Source organism: Pithys albifrons, chromosome 4, assembly GCF_047495875.1.
Source record: "Pithys albifrons albifrons isolate INPA30051 chromosome 4, PitAlb_v1, whole genome shotgun sequence".
NCBI lineage: Eukaryota > Metazoa > Chordata > Aves > Passeriformes > Thamnophilidae > Pithys > Pithys albifrons.
Window position 1 is genome coordinate 45,268,008 of NC_092461.1, and position 20,414 is coordinate 45,288,421.

At 35.6% G+C, this 20,414-nt stretch overlaps 2 long non-coding RNA genes across 3 annotated transcripts; both read right to left on the reverse strand.

Annotated features, from left to right (window-relative positions):
• Positions 1 to 266: 266 nt before the first annotated feature.
• LOC139670897 (uncharacterized) lies at positions 267 to 10,153 on the reverse strand. 2 transcript variants are annotated; one of them, XR_011697601.1, is made up of 3 exons: positions 10,068 to 10,153; positions 1,977 to 2,091; positions 267 to 889 (listed from the first exon to the last, which is right to left on the reverse strand). It is a non-coding gene; the product is annotated as an uncharacterized lncRNA (long non-coding RNA). The 2 variants fall into 2 exon arrangements; XR_011697602.1 differs by lacking the exon at positions 10,068 to 10,153 and adding an exon at positions 4,794 to 4,922.
• A 629-nt stretch (positions 10,154 to 10,782) lies between these two features.
• LOC139670898 (uncharacterized) lies at positions 10,783 to 14,031 on the reverse strand. The gene is made up of 3 exons (XR_011697603.1): positions 13,949 to 14,031; positions 12,156 to 12,186; positions 10,783 to 10,821 (listed from the first exon to the last, which is right to left on the reverse strand). It is a non-coding gene; the product is annotated as an uncharacterized lncRNA (long non-coding RNA).
• Positions 14,032 to 20,414: the final 6,383 nt, after the last annotated feature.

The following is a 20,414-nucleotide window of genomic DNA, read 5'->3' on the forward strand; positions in this document are numbered from 1 at the left end:
TGTAGTGAGTTGACCCTGGCTGGATGCCAGGCACCCACAAAAGCCAGTCTTTCACTCCTCTCTGCAACAGGACACAGGAGAGGAAATATAATGAAAGGTTTATGAGTTGACATAAAGACTGGGACTGATCACTCACTGATTATTATCATGGGTAAAACAGATTCCACTTGAGGAAATTAATTGAATTTATTACTAACAAAATCAGAGCAGGATAATGAGAAGTAAAATAAATCTTTAAAACACCTTTTCCCCACCCCTACCTCCTTCCTGGGCTCTACGTCCTCTCCTCCAGTGGCTCAGGGAGACAGGGAATGGAAGTTACAGGCAGTTCATTGCATGTTGTTTCTGCCACTGCTCAGGGAGAGGAGTCCTTCCCCTCCTCCAGAGTGGGGTCCCTCCCACAGCAGACAGTCCATGAACTTCTCCAACATGAGTCCATCCCATGGGCAACAGTTTTGCATGAACTGCTCCAGTGTGGGACACTTTTCCACAGGATTCAGTCATTCAGGCACAGTCTGCTCTAGAGTGGGTCCTCTAAAGGTCACAAAACCTTCCAGGAAACCTGCTCCAGTGTGGGCTTCTCTCTCCACAGGTCTGCAGGTCCCTGCCAAGAGTCTGCTTCAGCAGGGGCTTCAAACGAGTTCACAGTCTTCCTTTGGGCATCCACCTACTCTGGTGTGGGACTCTTCCACGTGCTGCAGGTGGATCTCTGCACTCCTGTTGACCTCCATGGGCTGCAGGGGCACAGCTGCCTGACAATGGCCTTCATCACAGGCTGCAGGAGAATTTCAGCTCTAGTGTGTAAAGCACCTACTCCCTCTCCTTCCTCACTGACCTGGGTGTCTGCAGAGTTGTTCTTCTCATGTGTTCTCACTTCGCTCTTCTCTGGCTGCAATTACATATGTGCAATAATATTTTTTTTCCTTAAATATGTTATCAGAAAGGTGTTACTATCATTCCTGATTGACTGGGTCTTAGCCAGCAGTGGCCTTGGCTGTACTGGACCTGGGGAAAGGTTTCATCACCTTCTTACAAAAGCCACCCCTGTAACCCCCTCCGCTACCAAAACCTGGCCACGCAAACCCAATACAGTGGGTTATTAAATCTCTTTTAATATCTTATGTAAGGTTGTATTTCAACCAAATATAATTAAACTGTCAGTCTACCAAATATGTCAGTGGAAATACTTTCTAGCATCATTTCAGTTTTAATATCTCTCAATTTTGTGTTCCTGCTGTGGCTTAACTCCAGTCAGCAACTCAGTACCATGCAACTGCCTACTCATTGCCCTCCCCACCCTGAGTACAAAAATTGTAAAACTCATGGGTTGAGATGAGAAAAAATTGGTAATTAAAAGGAAATAAAGCATAAAAATACCAGTAACAATAATGATAGTTATAATAAGGATTACGATAATAAATATTGTTAATAATGGAAATGAGAGAGTGAGTAACAAAACCCAAGAGAAGTAAGTGGTCCTCTGTGCAGTTTCTCACCATCCTTTGACTGATGCCCAATCCATTCTCAAGCAGTGGTTGGCCCCTTCCAGGCAACTACCCCCAGTTTATATGGGCATGAAGCTGTGTGGTGTGGAATGTCTTTGGCCTGTTTGGTTCATATGTCCCAGATAACCAACCTCCCAGCTTCTTTTGCAGCTCCAGACTGGCAGATCATGAGACACTAAAACATCCTTGAATCAGGGACAAGCTAAATCACTGTGTTATCAACATTATTCTCATACTAAATCTAAAACACAGCATTGTAACAACTACTGAGAACAAAACCAACTCTAGCCCAGCTGAAACCAAGGTAGTTTCTCATAAATAAGAAATACAGAGTTGGACAGAGTCACAGACAATCATTTAAAAAATTATCTTCTGCTCAGGCAGGGTCAATAAAACCTAGATAACCTAGATAACATACACAAAACATTTTGGATTTGTTTAGGCTTTTTACAAACTTGATTTCTCACTCACCTTGTCCTTTCTCTTTATGCACTAATATAATCCAATTTCATGCAAACTTCTTTTCATACAATATGCTTTTTAACTTCTTTATTCTTGTTAGTCTCCATTTTTCCTTAAAAAAAACCTAAAAATCAAGATGTTATTAGAGGAGATGGCCTTCACAGCCAGTCTTCAAAGACTAGTTTTATCTACTGTGCTGATCAGAATGTGGATAGATTAAGGTGATTTTATGCCTCATATTTACTTCTTCTTTCTATTTTATGTTGGGAGGGTTTTTTAATAATTTCTGGATGCAAAAAATGTGATAACCACCATGATATGCTATTCTGTTACACTCAGTAAGAGAAACTTATTCCAAAATTAATAACCCACGCAAATGGTGAGAATTAAAAGAGTCAAGTAATTTACTTGACAGAGGCCATAAATTAAGATTTTTAACATCTGGTTAAAAATTTCACATTTTTAAAATTTTGCTACCTCTTAATTTTGTTTCTCAATTCTAAGATAAATTAAAGCCTCTCAAATCAGGTTTATTCAAATAAACAGAAAATTGAATAACATACAAGTGAAAAAGAACAGTACTTTTTTCCATTACCAAATAATTTTAAACAGGTTGCAAACTGTTAATTTTTATCATTCCTTGCATAAATTATCACTACAGTTATAGACAGCTGCTCAGCAGTTTCCCTATTGTGTTAGTGTCTATCATTTATAACATGACCAGCCTCTAGAAGTGTGTTGCATCAAAAGCTGATATAATTTTCAAAACGAAGTCATATTTTGAAATTGTCAAATGCCATTATCCAGTAACAATAGAATGAAAAAACTTTGGAATGACTACATTGTTCACAGTTTATATTGCAGAATTTATTACAAGTCATACACAGCAGCAATTAAACTGGGTGGGTAGAGATTGTTCTCTCTTCATTTATTCAGGAAACATTCTTCCAAAACCACATTTACTCTTTCTTTTAAACAATTTAACTTGAGTTAATGTTTTAGGCAAATTATTTTAGAAACATGAGGCTAAACCCTGTTTGGAAAGTTACGTTTTCCCAGAACTATACAATAGCTGTTATTGAATTTCTCTTTCTTTATTGCCTTCTATTTTCTTTTTTTTCTACTAAAAATGCCACCATTAAAGCATTAAAAAAAAAAAAACAACCAGCATTTTTCCAGCTTTCCCATGAACTGAGATGGATGATTTTTAACATTTTTGACTGGAAAATGATTGTTAGAAATTCATTAGCAGTACTTCAGAACAATTTATGTAAGTATTTAACCATAAACTATGGAAAACCTTTTTAGTTTCAAAAAAAAAATTCTTTTGATTTTTTTTTTTTTTTAAAGAAATGTGCTACATAACTAACTAATTCTCTAGAAACCAAACTGGAGCAATCCCAGAACAACCAACAAATTCCTAAAATATTACAAACTGATCTTAATGTTTATACTATTGCTTAGAAACAGGGTAAATGGTGCATGTTTCCACTTGTTTCACATGACCTCCATACAGTTTATTTGGTAAGTCATAATTTTTTAAAAAAAAAGAGAAAATTAAGTTTCAGATCATCAATGTCACAGAGTGACACTAACCTATTACCTCTTTACCTCCTGCCATCATTCACCATCTGTTTAGTTGCAAAATCATTTGCTACTAAAAAGTTGTCCTTTGTAGGTCCTGCGCTTGATTAGTACGCACAGACTCTCAGCCTGTTCTCAGTTGTTACTGAGGCAGCTCTTCACAGTCTTTAACATAGAGAGCAACACCTCTGCCCCTCCTTCCCAGCTTATCTCCCCTGAAAAGCTCCAATTGCAGAGCTTCAGTCATGTAGCTCATTACCCATGTTGCATGCATTGGTGTAGAGGCACTTCAGCTGGGCTGTCAGTCTCTTCATTTTCTGGGAGGAGGTCACTCTAATTCCTTTGGGACAACTTAAAGGAATTTCCCTGCTGTTCTCTAAAGTGCTGCTGTTTCCTTGTTCCTTACTGACATCCAGTAGAGCATGTCCTTCTCAGGGTAAGCAAATTAGATTCTTAAGAGAATCTAGCATCTGCTTTCTGACTATATGACAGTTTTGGTAACATTCCATGTGATAAAGGAGAATAACTGGTTCTTTTTTTAATCAGTAACCTTGAGTCCTTCCCTGCTTTAGGGACACACCCTTAATTTTCTGTTGGCTGTAGAATGGTTTATCATCATGAGAAATTCACACAGAAGAGATTCCATAAATACATATCATCCATATACTTCCTCCAACATGGGACATCCTGAAACCTACACTTTTCACACAAAAAATAGAAAATAAAAGAAAATGATGCATTCACAGCATGGTCCATAAAACTATGGAATTTTTATCAGAGATTATGTGGCTTGAAAGTCCCCTGAAATTTTCAAGCTCTTTTAAAAATTCTTAGCTTTAATCATAAAAGCATGGTAGAAGGTTGTGAACAGTTGAAGAAATAGCTTTTAGAACAAAAATTGGCCAGTTAGATACCAGGTTTGCACACATACTCTATTTTCCTCTTGTTCTACTTCTCCTTTTTATAACAAAGTGACATTCTATTTAGATCAAAGTTCTAGAAGCTCTTTGTTTACATTAAATATTTGAATCAGTCTGTATCAAGCAAACTTAACTTGACCTTCCATTTTACTGAACACCTACACTTTAAATGGTGCTCAATGTTTTTGAAAAAAGTATTTTCTATCAGATTAGGCATTCATGTTGAGTGACTTTAATTAATAATGACTGTCTGTTATTGACTTTCCCCCCTTCTCTAGCACTTCTCTTTTTTTTAATTGCCAAAAATGTTGCATATCAGTACCTGTATTTATGAACTTTTTCCATGTTTTTATTTTCTCATGATATTTATACTTCTAGTAATTCTCATTTCTTAGTGCATTTAATTTGCCTGAGTAGCTAAAAGAGAGAGATTGCAAAAGAAATCAGAAAAATGTTTTATCAAGAACTTTGTTTCAGAAACTGTAACAGAATGATTACCAAAACATTTTAATGCATTAGTACTGTGGTCCTTTAACTTTTAATCCAAATTTGAACACTATGTGCATTTTCTAGAAGTTGATCTTCAGCCAGGGGCAAATTACAGAAATATTATGTAAACTTTCATGCAATGATTAATGTGTATTTGAATCGAGTATGAAATAACCATTTTATAAGGAGAATGGAGGCAAAGAACGGAGGAGACAAATGAAAACAGAACAATGGTTTCTGAAAGAAGCAGCTGAAAACTCTGAGACACAAATACATACAGATGGAATAAAAGGGACAGCCAGAATAAGTTCTTTCACATTCTTTTTATTCCAGTGACAATAAAATAAAAGAAAGTAACAACAAATTACTTGACCTGTACAAACTAAAAAGAAAAGTTTGGAATATTGAAGTTCTTATCAATAGTATAATTCCAGTGTGCACTCTACCACCATTGCAGTAAATGAGCTAATGAGAATCCAGCTGTGTGTGGTCAAGTTTAGACACGATCTTATGGGCACAGATTTACACGAGGATGTAAAGCTAGCACAAATATCCTAACTTGTATTTAAATGTTACAGAATAAGTATGAAAATCAGTATCTGTTATTTGGCTTATTCATTAAACACTGGAAGAAGGTTTTTTTACAAGGGTGAACTGAAATGCAAATATTTAGTTTTGAATTAAATTATATATTAAATAGAATAGATTGATTTTGACTAATGATTCATATAATACATTTATATTTCCACATATATTGAGTATATCAAAAGCTTGTTTCAGCTATATAAGAAGTAAAGTTTTAGAAAAGTTTTTACTTTTTGATTTCTCTATCTTTAGAGAGAAGGTTTTGATTTGAGCAGTTATAGATACATCATTAAAAAGTAAGCAATCACAAAATTTTAGTTTTCCAGATGTCACATTTGACTATATATATTCACATCCTTTGTATTAAGTGTTTATTCTGTGCCTTCTATCATAGCAAGTGACTTCCTGGTGCTTATTGCAGGTACATAATGAACAATAGAGTACAATTTTTACTATACGTAAAAGGAAAGTTTGAGACACAAAAAAAACAAACCCAACTCAACCAGTGAACCAAAACCAATGAACTAAAAAATTGAGAAACGAGATTTAAAAGGAAATAAAAGGAATTGATGTGTAAGTGGTATAAGAAAGATTTCTGAAATAATGCAAAAGATCAAGTGGTTGAAGACAGACTAGGCTATGGTTCCATACCTATGTAGGCATGGGGGTACTCTTTACAATAAAATTTACAGTGCCCATATTGGCAAAGAGAAACCTTTATTTTACATTTACAGTCATTAAACCATACTTCATTTTGTCTTTAGTGTATCATAGATATTATCTTAATAGATATATTGCATATAATTGAACAAACAGTGGTTCTGTCAAAAGGGATAAATTTCTACTTTCAGGTCAATTTTTAGTTGACTTCCCACGCTAAATATGCTGCCAGAGAAAGTGTTCTTGTAACTTATATTCCTGTTAATAAGAGTCAGTCTTAAGAAAATGATGCTGTGGTACTACATTTAACCTTTATTATCTGTTCCATCATTGTGACTGACTCCAGTTCTGCAATCACATGTACTGAAAGTCAGACAAAACACAATACAGTGATTATGAAAATTTTACCTCATTCCCTATGAACTGATCAAAATTCTTATCACAAGCAACGCTATTTATATGCCCTTCCCAGGCATTATTGTTGGCCAAACTGACAACATTTGGGGTCTAAAACCAGAATCTCCAGCACTGTCAAGGTTTAGGAATGGCCTTCTACAATTTAGTACTCCCACTGAAACCATTCCATTGCTCACTCCCCTTCCAACTGCAAGCACAAAGGGCAAAGATCACACATTGAGATAGCAACAATTTACTGGAAACAGGGAAAGAATAGAAAGATATAGATACCTAATGCTTCCTTACTTCATTCACTTCCCACTGGATAATAAATATAACCATTGGAATTTAACAGTCTATTTGATAAATATAGATGATTAACATTGTGGGGTGATGGCCCCTCTAATAAGGCCTGATGGGTGGAAGGAGATGCCTCAGCCCCTGAAGGGGTGCTCCAGCCGAGGACAAAGGCTTTCAAACTGATAGGATTAAGATAGGGCGGAGTGTTGTTTAAGGAATGACATGGCCCCCCTCTGTGATATCTTCTATAACTGCTCAAAGGAGCCACCTCGCCTCAGGCATCTGTGTCACCATCACGCTCCCAACAGATTGACTTAGCCACACAAACCACATGGAAGGAAAAAAAAGGTATAAAAAGTGTTTGGAGTTTAAACTCCAGTAGGAGAGGGAGAAATGCCAATGTCTCTGTGAGGGCAACTGCTGCAGCTCTTCTTGGAACAATGTAGGGGTGAGGAGACCATGAGCTATTTTTTCTAACTTTACTTTCTTAACTTTACTTTCTTCCTTTCTTCTTTTGATTCTTACTTTATAAGCATTTCTTGTACTAAATGTGTTTTGCTACCTTAACACTAAAAACAGTAACTTCCTTCACACTTTGCTACTTTATATTGGTTATTGCTTTTTGCTATTATTGCTTTTTGCTATTCTTACTTTGTAAGACCAGCTCTGCTTTGCTCTGTAGTAACTTGCTTCACTTTCAAGGTGTAGTCGCTTTCTTTTTTCAACATGTATGTTGATAAGAAGCAGCTCTGCTCTTCCCTTTTGTTTTGTGTTACAGAAACCGTGGTGTGTGCAAGATATTTTATTGTCTTATGTTCTGGATAAATGTTTTAGGTGGCTGTGTTTTTAGTTAGTAGTTCTTTGTTGCCAGTTTCTGTCTGTTGTGAAAGTGGGATACATTGCTGTATTGTAACTTGAGTTTAGTGTGTTTGTCTCTGTAGAATGTGTTTTGTGCTGGTTTCTTTTGGGGTCTTTTATTATCAATTAAATACAATCTTGCAGCTGAACCTTATCACTGGCAAAGCAGAACCCACAGTAACCGTCACATATTTGTATTAATAAATGTTATTTCGGGGGCTGTTGTGAGAAAGGTTCCCTTATGGCATTAAGTGTGGCTTCATACTGGAAGTCAGAATCCCTTCCATCCTGTGTGCTGTCGGTTAAAAGACAGACAGTGGTGGGTACATAAGGATCTGATTGTCTGGAAGCACTTACAGCAAATAACTTTTAATTAATACAGTTAAGACTAGAAATCTTTGCATTTCTGTCTCCCTCTTCCCTTTCACATGACAACCACAAATGCAAATTGAGTAGAATACAAATTAGTTGGGAAAAAATGCTAAAGTTGAAAGGCAAAATGCAACATTTTCCAATTATTTGTTGAGCTTTCATTTTCCACTACACATCCAGAAAGACAAATGAACTGAGAGTACAGTGAAATAATCCTTGATCATCAGTGGTATAAATGATTTTCACAGTTAATAAAAGGTAGATCTTCAGTGCAAAGGTGACAGATCAATTTTTTTGAGAATAGAAGTAATTCCTGCACTAGAAAGACTTCCTTAAATGGGAAGAAAAAGGTTTCTCTCCATCTACTTGGCATACTGCAACAAGCTATCTACTATCTCATGGACAAATCCATCTCGAGTACTGAGAGATACCTTGTGAGAGAATGACAGTAAGGTCAAAAAGGCAGAAAACTTCTTTTCAAAGTTGTGTTTTCCTTGACTCCTGCCATACTATTGACAACCCCTTTCTGCCACCTAATTGATTTTCTTTGTTTCTGACATCTAGGCAAAAGACTTAAAACATGTATCTGTGCCTTCAGGCTGGTGGTCATGAAGAATGTTTGCTTGTGATACTGTAAGACAAATGCAACTGCATCATAGAGGATATCAGGAATCAGTTCTGCATATTTAACCAAAACTCAGAAGGGTTTTCTTAGAGTCTGATACACATCATCGAGAGATGGCTCCACTTATGCTGCTAGCTGTGGTCAGCTGCAGTCACCATCCATATTGTTAAATTGTATGATTCCTCAACATGAATTTAACTGGCTTTTCATGGGAGATTTCTGTTTTCTTGAATATGATAGCATTAAAACATTTTTGAGCATATATTTTCACAAAAAATTTGACTTGATCTTTGAGGTATATTTTTCTCCATATGTAAATTAGTCTTTAAAAAAAAAAAACCCTCACCACTGATGTTCTTCCAGACATTGTTCAAGAAATCCCTAGTAAAATTTTTGTCACAAATAATTTTTACTTTCTCATTCTCTGATTTGTTAAGGACTAAAATCAGCATAGAAATAGGAGAAGAACATAATATAAATTATTTTCTATATATTAATATTATATATATAAAGAAATTAATATATTTTTCATATCCATCTTTTAATAAATACATAAAAACTACTTGTGATTAATATATTTTTTAATAATGACCAGGTTATATGTATGTATTTTTCACACTTCTTATTCATATCATGAAGGATTCTTAGTCTGAATATTTCTGAGCAGTGGATCTGTGGATTAATTGTTACCACAACACCTTTTGAATGTCTAATGTGCACTCGAAAATTTCAAGCAATGGTGCTACTGGTATACTTAGAGTTTGCAGAAATGAGAGTAAAAGAGATAGAAGTATTCTTCACCATGAGTAGTGGTTTTCTAAATTATTCAAATAATTTACAGTTTCAGAATTCTGATGTTTTTACTGCTTTTGTTAGGTTTAGTTTATTGTTTGGCTTTTTTTTTTGTTTGGTGGATTTTCCACAGAGTTATTGTAATATATTAGAATAGGCTTCTTAATTCCCTCTATGTACAACTTGTAAGTCTCTCTTGTTATTTGCACTGCATTATTCCTCATTTTTATTTTTATTACTTGTGTTTCACCTGTAATTTTCATTTTCATGTACGAGGTATACCATTACTTCCAAACTCAGCAGCAGTAATTTCTCACGTGTTTTGAGAAACTGCTAACTATAATCTAGAGGTTACAAAAATAAATATGAGTAAGTGAATCAGAATAAACTAGTTTACTTAGAAAGAAGAAAAAAAATTTTATCTCAAAATTATTTTGTGCTTAGTTTTCTACAGAAAATGAAATTTATTGTTTTCTTTAAGAATCCCAGATAATCAGAAAAATGCTTGGTTGTACTCACTCCTTAATATTTTCATGGCAATAATACCCCAAGGCTGCAACAAAAAATGATCTGGCTGGGCTAGATGCTATATTGGCATTAGTCTTCAGCTGGCAAGAGAATTACACAGAATGAAAATGATGCTCGGAAAACTGTAAACATTTGTACTCTTCAAAGTACATTTAAACAATGACATTTTGTCATTGCAAATACTTCACCCACTTGTCAAAATCTGTGAAAAAATGGAAACCAGAGTTTACACTGTTTCCTTTGAAAAGATGGTCATAACAAGAATGAATGTACAGTTCTAAGTGAGATTAACAATTCTGAAATAACATTGGGCTAAACACCACAAACACTATTATTGTTTTTGCCTCTTTGAATCATGTTTTAGTTTTAATCACATATTAAACTTCAAATATAGTTTTGTTATAGCTTGGCATTTTTTTGGAAGGACAAAGTCTTTAATGTCAGATGAATTAGAATAATTAATAATTTTTTAACTGAAAGTTATGAAAGCATTCAAATGGGGAAAAAAATCTAAATTAAAAAAAAAAAATACCTGCCTCCAAAAAATCTCCAGAATGACTGCTTGAAGTTGATACACTGGAGAATAAAAATATTTTAGTTTCAAAATTCAAAGTGATTTTTAGAGATACTTACTATTCACCTCCATGTGCCTTAGCATACCTTCTAGGAGGATCTGTTCCATGATCTTCCTGGGCATAGAGATGAGGCTGACAGGGCAGTAGTTCCCAGGGTGCTCCTTTTTACCCTTTTTAAAGATGGGTGCAATGATTCCCTTTTTGCAGTCACTTTGGACTTCACTTGACCGTTATGACTTTTCAAACATCATGGAGAGTGGCTTGACAGCTGCATCAGCCAAATTTCTCATCTCATTGACTCCCACGTATTAATATACTTTCAAGTTCCCCAGGTGGTCATCAGCTTTATCTTTCCTTACAGTGGGAAGGACTTTGTTCCCCCAGTCCCCATCCTGCTGTCTACCACCCACTTGAGAATTACACGGAAGCAATATATCAAAGTAACTTAAATATTTGGACAACAGATTTGAAGGGGGGGGGGGGGGAGAAGGGGAGAGAGGGTGAAAACAAAAACCAAAAAAAACCCAAACAAACTAATTTTTTTTTATAAACATCAAAAAATATCCACTGCTCTAAGAGTTAGAACATAATTGTTTGGGATCCACTTATCATTCTGCCAAGACTGAGGAAGTGCATATCAAAGCCCCAAGATTTTGTTCAGAGGATATGTGTTTCTGTCTGTTGGTGGAATCTGAAGGACTGAATTAAAACTAATATTTATTTTAACAGAAGAATAAGTCCTGAGAACAGGCACTCAAAAATCACTATAAAGAGTCAGAGAGTGTCTCTAAGTTAGTTAATAAGAAATACTGATAAAAAGGTGATAAAAGGGTGTTTTCAGTTCTTTGCTGTCATCTTCAAAAGAAATGTACCACTGAAGAAAGTCATAGTCTTTGCAGTCATCCAGTGATAGAATTCATTCTCATCTTTAAATCAGCTTTTCAATGGTTACTGCACTTGTTCAGACTACAGAAGAATTTGGATTATTTTTTAATCTTTTGATTAACTTGATGTGATCTCATCTTCTGTCTCTCAAATGCAATAAATGTTTAAGTAGCCCAAGGTTATCTTCAGGCATCAACACAGTACACAGTTGTACAGAGTGGCATGTGGCAAAATGTTGTTTATTTAACTGCCTTTTTTCAATGTCATCTGGAAATCAATGTGTCTGCTCTGAAGGGAGGTGTCATATTTTGTAACATCTTCTGTGAATGATCTTTCCAGGTAGCAGCTGCAATTGCTCAACCCATTTCTCTTCCTGCAAAAGGAACTCCTGGACTCTGATACTTTAGTAGTCCTGGTCTATATCTCTTCAGAAAAGAAAGCTCCCCCTTCAAATAAAGTGAAAAAACTTAAGTTTTTCCAAAATTCTGTAAAGTCTTGGCTTTACATGAGTGCAGTTCTTCCCTTGACCTCTCCTTCTCCCCTTTTCATTGAATACTGAGTGGGAAGACCAGTGCAGAAGTACGTGAATGACTGTGTAACACAGTGTTAAGGAACTCACCTGCAAGGGAATATTGATGCCCCATTCCTTCCTGAAATGAATATTTAAACATCTGGTGATATATATACAATGGGTTAATAACTAAAACCCACATGTCCTTATTTCAGAGTGAGGTGTCTTATTATAATGCTATATAGTGACTTCTTTTCCTATTTAAATGAATATTGAATTAGCCTTTCTTCAAAAAGAATAAATATAGCACTCTTCCCACTCTCCCACTGCCCTGGGATATTAGTTTATAATTTAGAATATACATCTGGCAAAAAGAGGATTTCTCCAGGCAGATCATCTGTTTCTCCAGATGCTTTCTAACCACCAAACTATTGGATTAAAGAAAGAGTGCGGAGAGGTGGAAACAAGGTATTTCACATTCCTACATTTATATGCTATGTATAGTTCAATCTAACAGTGGTCCCTGAGAAAACCTATGAGATCAGTTTTTAGAAGCAAAATTGTCAAAGCAATGCTTCAATCTGATCAGACTTAGGCAGACTACAATCTCTCAGATCTCTTCCTACAGTAGAAGTGGTGAGAAATGTTCTGTGGGATAGAAAGTAGACTGAAAACAGACAGGACGTCTATGACTTATGATACAATGTTCAATTACCACCCAGTTGATAGAGACAGCCCAGTAGTGGGGCTAGCACAATTTTACTTTACTAATTTTCCTGGAGGGTGGAACAGAATTCTGTCTTGAAGTTCATGGATGACACCAAACTGGGATGACCTGTCAGTACCCCAGAGATCACTTGAACATAAATTATTCTATATTTGGATTCTATGAGTCAGAAAAAGAATGAATGATGAAATAGTCTTAAGGTAAGATCTGACAAAATTATTTTTAATTAGCAACTACTGCATCTAGCAATCCAGGTACCAATTATAGAGGAATAAAATTATGTTCACTATTAATCTATAAATGATCTAATTTATAAGAAGATAGTACATTTACTATGATTAATATAAATTAATATAGCACTCCTATAGTATTAAAAAAAACGTTGCCTGACTTACAGTTTATATTTATTATTTAGTGGGATGTCTTACAGGTCTGAGCAAATGTGAGACTTCTCAAAAAAACAAACAAACAAAACCAAACCTACCTTGGAGAGTAAGAACAACTATTCTACTCTCTTTTAATTGCTTGAATGTTTTCCAAATAAAATTTTAGTTATTTTAAATTAAATATTTCCATGAATTCCTTCAGGAGGTGAAAAAACACAATGCATTCTACTCCTGAAATGTGGCATTTCAGTTCACTATGTGGAGAAATTGGAAGGTGTTTAGAGAATTTCTTAATGAAGAGTTATAAAGTAGTACATGTTCCTTTATATTCTTTGAGAATTGAAAATCAGAATTCAACTTTCTAGTTTCAAGTTTAAATTTGAAGTCCTTCCATGTCAAGGAACTATGTAAACATTATAAACTTGGTTATTTGAAATAGATTTTTAAAATACTATGTTAGCACTAATAAAGAAAGAAATTAAAGAATGTTATAGTTTGAGCCGACAAAATGCCAACTGCCTGGTACCCAGTCAAAAAGTCCACTCCCAGAGCAGGAGAGTGAGGGAAAACAGCAGAAACGAGGCTCTAAACACAGTGAGGTTTTTATATTTATACAGAGAAGAGGAGAGCTCAACACAGAATATGAAATAGCACATAGTGACAGGAAACAACAACAGGCTCACCGAGGTCGCCCCAGCTAACAGGTGAAACTCCAAACCAACCAAACCCCCTCCCCAAAGGAAACCTCCCAGCAAGAGGGAAAGAGGAATTAACAGGAATGTGCTCACGTTCCTGGGTAAACAGAGGCACGGACCGGCAGCAGGGCCTGATATCAGCAGTCAGGGAGCGGGAACCGTCCTGGTCAGAAGCATGGACCGAAAAGGGACGAGACTCCTCCCACCTTGCTTGTTATACTCCCTGACACTTCCTGATGATGTCAGATGATATGAAATACCTCTTTGGCTGCTTAAGTCAGATGATACCTGTCCCCTCTAATCTGTGTCACAGCCTTTGAGGCCTGCTAAAAACTGAGGCCTAAATGGGGACCTATGCTGACTAAAGCTAAACCTACCACAAAGATAAAACTAGATATTAATCATGCTGCAATTTCAAACTCTCAGTTAATCTTTCTTTTGTAAAAAAAAAAAAACAGTTTCTATTACTTAAGAAATGTAGTTTATATTATATAGATATTTTACTCATTTGAATCTTTAATTCAGATCTGTGGATTTACTACAGTATTGTTAAACAGAGAGAATTCACCAAACAGATGCTCTCAGCCATCTGATCTGTTGGAAAAATGTTAGCAATACAGAAACACCTAAAGGCAGCTAATAATTCAAGCATTTTTAACCACAGCAAATAATTCCATATCTGATTAAATGCAGCAGGGGCACCTCTTCAGATTTTCAGCATGTGATTTCAAACACAATAAATTAGCTAAAACAAAGACATTCTGATGAGCAGAACTAATTTATACATTAAAAGTTTTCTCCACTGTATCTTTAAAATTCAGATAAATGTCTATGTAGAACTGTGCCGCTGGGATGTTATGCATCCATCTGACAATACATGGGTTACAGAAATGTAAGCAGTTTGAAGAAAATCAGAAATTAAACCTTTGCTATGTCGACAGAAAATAAATCTAATTAAAACATAAGTATTTTTTTTTTGTTTCAAAGACATAACCATTATGATTGTGGTTGCTGTCATAAGAAATAGTATCAGATCCTACATTTTCACTGCGTTGGAAAAGTTGGCTGTTAAATAATATGAATTCTTTGGCCTAATTTCTGGAGTGCTAGAGTTGTAAAAAGCTGTGGGGCCACTTGTGATGGATTTATTAATTTGCACCAAGATCTGTGAAAATGCAATTTTTTTTCATTAAATCAACTCACAAAACACTACGCAATAAAATTGAAATGTTAGCCCCCCCCCTCCGCCAAACATAGCTATTCCTTGATTTCTACAGCTAATAGAATAAACAAGAATGAATACTTACAATTAGAATAAAAAGTAATTTTCTTCATACTTAAACAAGAATCACTACTTCACATATGTCAAAATTAGTTTTAATTTTCTCTTCATAGGTAGGGGATCAACTGTGTGACAAAATATTCAGCTCATGCCCTTTATTGTCTGTACTTGGAGCATTCTAGTGGCTCAAAATCTTTACAAGAAATCTGTTTCTTGGTACTTAGATCATTCACATAAGTTTGGAGAGGTTCTCTAAACATATTAAAGTTTCAGTTAATTCTGTTCAAAATTCTGCATATTTTGAAATTCTATCCCTGAGGGAAATGTGATTTTAATTTTTTTTCTTTAAGGAAGTTTTGCAGTGTGATATTGCAAGGCATCAGCTGTAAGAATCTTCTGTACTAGTAAGCATGACTGTAGTACTGATTCATTTCATTACTATGCATAGCTCCATTTCTGGGTGTTTTTATTGTTCTGAAATAAATGCAGATACAGTGCCATTGCTACTGGAAGAGAATCAATAAAATGTTGTTTAAGTTAAAAAGCACATTAACAGCCTTCCTTGATGTTATTTCTGAGAATACATTCTCAGGAAAAAGTTTCATCACAAAAGACTGCAGGTATAACCAACATCATAAATATAGTTCAGAACCATCACAGCGAAAACAAAAAGAACACCTGAAGTTTTTCCCTGGTGTTCAAGAGAAAGGAGAATTTTTAGGTCAGACCACGACCTCAAAAAGTGGGTCAGACCCAGAAGTGTTCAGACTTGGAAAGCGTCTAGAATGTCTTCCAAAAAAAAACCAGTCTGATTTTGTGAAAAACAAAAAGGTGTTTGAAAATTAAACTTTAAAAAAATATTTTAAGAGAAAATACATGGGAATGTATTACCTTTTGAAAACTATGGCTACATGTCACACATGACAAATATTTGTGGAAAAAAAATGTGTAGTAATTTTTTCCTCTACTTTTTTCTGGTGTGTGTGCATGCATATGCCTGTATGAATTCAGTTTCTCAGTATGGGAATATCATCTTTTGTGTTTCATTCTAACAGATGAAACGTATTAGCTACTTCTACTTTGCTGCTAATGCTCAGAATTATATTTTTAGCGACTGATTTCTCTTATGTTAGGAGACAAGCAGCCATGCCAAACACTAGACCACTACTAGCTGTTTGATTTATATGTGCAGATCCAAAATACGTAGTGGTAGAGTTAGTCTGCTTTCATTTTTATAGGCTTAGCAATTCACACTTATAAGGCATAAGAATGGAATTTGTAAGACAATTTTAAAATTTCATCCATATAGTCATAATTTTTTCCTAAAATAAACTGCCCCCAGAGAGGATCGTCCTAATGGACATTACAGCATATATTTTACCAGTCTGAAAGTCATTTAGACATCCACAGTTGTAAAGTCTGATTGAATCTGAATATTTCTTGGGGTTCATAGTGTTCAAGACAGAACATGAAACAATCAGAAAAGACTCTCTAAAAAATGAAATTGAAAAGTGAGGAAGACTGAAAAGCAGGGATCAAAAATAAACTAGCAAACCAACAGAAACAGAATGAAAGAAAAATAAAAAGACAATATCAGTTCAAAACAGATTATCTCATTCTTCCAAAAGTACCAAGAAACATGAGGAAACAGCAGTCTCAAGACTGCACTAATTGTTACTTTTGAGAGAAACAATAACTTCAGGAAAAAAATCAGCTTTGGTCTCATTATGGATACATTTTCTGTTCAATATTTTTTTATGAATTTTATCCTGCAGCATGTAAGCAGATCCATTTGCCTACCAACTTAGATATTACACAATTTCTGATCTCAAAAATTAAACATTTGATGTTTTTAAAATAATCCAACTCTTCTGTATTTCAGGAGGGCATTAATAGTCCATTGTACCTAACAAAAAATGAAAAGAGCTGGCACCACCTTTATCAACTAAGACTTCAAATAAATATGATCTTACCTGCTGTGCTTTGGAATTAACCAAATTCAATGTTTTGACCTGTTCTACTATATTAGGCTCCACAGAAGTTACTAGATGTGGAATATCCTGCTTAGAAGCCTTGAACAATGTTAAGGATCAGGTGGTCATCAACCTATTCAGCCTCAAACAGAGGGATTTCACCTGAAGAACACCCACAAGCATAGTTTAAGGGCCCCCAGGAGCCTTGGAGATCTAACCTTAAATACCACAGAAGCTTTTGAAGATGGAAAGTAATGGCTAATCCCAGAAGAAGAAAGTGTACAAGTATTTAGCTGGATCACATTGCTCTGGTTGTGCTCAAAGGATGGTCTTAGGTTCATTAAATTTACTGTTATAGGCATTGCTCACATTTCTTTTTAGACTCACTGCAGATATATTTTACCTTAGTAAAAACATATACTTCAAAATGACATATTCCAAACTTTAGAAGACATGACTGTTTATCAGCTAAGAGTTTGAAGTCCATACATTTCCAAAGTTTTGCATTATTTAATTCTCCATATTGAGATTAAGGGATTAAAAAACAAACAAACAACAAACCCCATACACACACACACACACACAAAAAGAAAAAAAAAAGCCCAGGATATTTCTAACTCTGTTTTAAAACTGCTGGAAAGAATAATTTCCCAGGTCTAGCTACTTTACCAAGGTCGGCAACTACTTATTCAAATGATACTAGAGAGATTGTCACAGCTCCATAACAGATAAGTTATCCTGTCAGTGCCTGTAACATACCAGTCATGACAACAGAGGAAGTTAGCAAGAAGATGGAAATGTGACAGTTATTGACAAATAGCCATCAAGTAATAAGTCTCTTGACTGCTATTAGAAAAAGGCAAGATAAATCTAGGAGTTTCTGCTGTGTTTCAATTGACTTTTCAGCTTTAGAAGGTGCTGCCTTTTGGGGGGACATAATTGTTTCAGCCACTTAGCATTTTGAGAACAAGGTATGTATTTTTTCTTTAGTACAATTGCATATCATTTACTATCTGGACACCTTTCTTCCCCCTCTTCCTGAGGAACTAAGCAGAAAGGCAGAGTAATGACCACACACCTAGTTTCTAATTCTAGCTTGTCAGAAACCTAAGCAACTGTGGATTCTTATGGATTTCTTTCCCTTCGCATTATCAGAGACAATCTGATTGCTGGCAGGCAAACAACTATTGATATTTTAACATGTACAAGCTAGCAATAACCACTGCGCTATACTAGCAAAGTTAATAAATCATTATATTTCTATTGAAATGCCAAATCATTCTTCCAATAACATTTTTGAGAACCAGACTGAGGTAACACAAATTTATGTCAAGTTTACTCTTGGTCTATAGATCCAAATGAAACATGTTTTTTTTTACATAACTTCTTGTATAGATATTTGAAAACCTGTATGTTTTAGTTAAGCCTCTAGTAGTATCCAGGGTTGCAAAGTTATCTAATAGCAATACACATCATAGGTATTTTCTGTTGTATACTTATGTTTGTGTTTGGCTAAAATTGAGACAATTTGGGGAGGGGGGGGGAATTTCCTTGGACAGAAGCATCCTCTCTCAGATTCAATAAAACACATTGAAGAGGAGTAACTTCACAAGCCCCGCCCACCAGAACAAATTGAGATGTCAGCCAGCCTCCCACACCTGGGAAATAACACACGTGGCCTTAGGACAGAGACAAGATGGCCATCCTTCTATGTGATTCACCTGCCCCATGGCTGGAAAACCTGGTAAGACTAGTTGGAAAGTCAGGGATGAGTGAGGCTATGGTGCTTGTACAGGCACTTGAAGGAGGCCTGTGGACCTGCAGGAAAAGGGCCTGCAAGACACCTGTTGGATCCAGCGACAAGGCCTGGTGATTGCAATTTTGATGTTCACTGGTCAAAGTGGTGTTTGTAGTTCTGTGGACATGCTGATCACAATCCAGAGTCATCGGGTGGTGATAGAAGCCCTGGTTTGTAAGGAAAATTCTTGAGTAGTGAGAGAAGAAAACCCAGTGTTGAGTGAAGTCCAAGTGTGGTCTTTTATTTGGCTTAAGCTCAGAGAGAATGCTGCTGGAACAGGGAGTTCTACACTGGATGATGGATTAAGGGACATTCCAGGAGTTTTTTGACACTTTCCAAGATGTTACAGATGCCTGTTATGTCAGCACAGGTGGATCCAGTTCATCAGCAAAGATGAATATCCTCAGGTTATGTGTCCTGATGCTTCCCCAGAGGGAAGTTATCACATCTGAGTCATTTGTGTAAGGACAAAGAAACAACACCCAACTTGTAGCTTGAGGAGGCTGATGTGCATGCTCTCAGCACCTGGGTTGTTACTCTGCCCATCATCACCTTGCACTTTGACTGAGTCATCAGTATTCCAGTCTTTCACACTTCTGGATACATTCTTCTCCTAGGATAATAGTACCACCCTTATCTGAAGTTCCTGTCACAGTCCAAATTATTAGGTATATTTGGGGAAAAGAGAAAAGAAAAATGGATGTCAGAATTTTTGTGTAACCCAGGACATTGTTATTTTAGTCCTGTCCCAGAATGGTCTCCCTTTTCACATTTACTAAAATCATGTTGACTCTGTCTTCACATCTTTCAGTAATATTCAGTTATACTTTAAGTTTTGCTCAACATTCAGTAATTTTTGAGGAGAAGAATATTTGTTTTTAATGAAGACTTCCAAGATGGAGAAAATGGTGTTCCAAACCAACTTCTGTTTATCTCATTTTGTTTATCATATTTATCTATTCTGCCTTAGTGATGAAACTTGATTTTGAAACTATATTCAACACTGCCCTTTTGTCATCTATATTGTGCAAGGGCTCAACAAGCCATCAAAAAGGATGCGGCAATGGAATATGCAATCCATAAGCAGTCTATAGACTCTGATCTGATATTCATTGGATATAAATCAGCTGACTTGAATAGTGCTACGCAAATAATAGCAACTAAGGTTATGGCTCTTGTTTTCTATTGTGCTTACAAAGACCACACACTTTAATGTTACATAACAACATGAAAGTTAAAGTACAGTTAAAAAATTTAACATGATAAATACCCTGGAAAACGTAGCCATGAGAACAGTAACAGAGAACATGAAAGGGAGGGCAAAGACAAATCCTCATAATCATATAACAGTGAAAAGCCTGTTTAACTGACTCCCACAAAATATCCATTAGATAACATTCCTTCTTAAAAAATAGTACTGTATGTAAAGCAATTTCTGAGTCAGTTTTAATTTCTCTGCCTTTTATATGCATTTGAAATTCAAGCTTAAAATATATTTACAATTAC